This window comes from Carlito syrichta, unplaced genomic scaffold, assembly GCF_000164805.1.
Source record: "Carlito syrichta isolate Samal-C Ts95f unplaced genomic scaffold, Tarsius_syrichta-2.0.1 Scaffold316491, whole genome shotgun sequence".
In the NCBI taxonomy this organism is placed as follows: Eukaryota; Metazoa; Chordata; class Mammalia; order Primates; family Tarsiidae; genus Carlito; species Carlito syrichta.
The window spans coordinates 419,433-419,851 of record NW_007260587.1 but is presented as its reverse complement, the minus strand read 5'-3'; the positions used below and the strand labels follow the sequence as shown (position 1 = coordinate 419,851).

At 66.6% G+C, this 419-nt stretch overlaps 1 non-coding gene across 1 annotated transcript; it reads left to right on the top strand.

Moving 5' to 3' along the window:
- The first annotated feature begins 99 nt into the window (after positions 1-99).
- Positions 100-171, top strand: TRNAD-GUC. The gene has a single exon. It is a non-coding gene; the product is annotated as a tRNA-Asp (tRNA).
- The last annotated feature ends 248 nt before the right edge of the window (positions 172-419 follow it).

Below are 419 nucleotides of genomic sequence, written 5' to 3'. Positions count from 1 at the left end.
CCAGATTCGTGCCATGCCCCTGCTGTGGGCAGGATGCCGAAAGCGCGGCTACACCACGGCAGTGCGGTCAGGCCTGGCAAGCCAGCGGTGGCCGCCTCTTCCTCGTTAGTATAGTGGTGAGTATCCCCGCCTGTCACGCGGGAGACCGGGGTTCGATTCCCCGACGGGGAGGCACGGTCTTTTTTTTTTTTTTTTGCCACTGCCTATGTCCCCGCCCCACGGCCTGGGACTCGGCCCTGGCGCCCACGGGCCCTTCTCCTCCCTCTTCCCTCCAGCCAGGGTAGGGCCCCCTGTGGGTCACGCACTGCCCCGCCAGCTTGGCCTCATCTGCCTGCTCTGCCCCTTTGCGCCCCTTCCTCCCCAGGTCCCCCCGGGTTCCCTTGGCTCCCTCCCTTCCTCCTCGACGTCCTCCCTCTCGT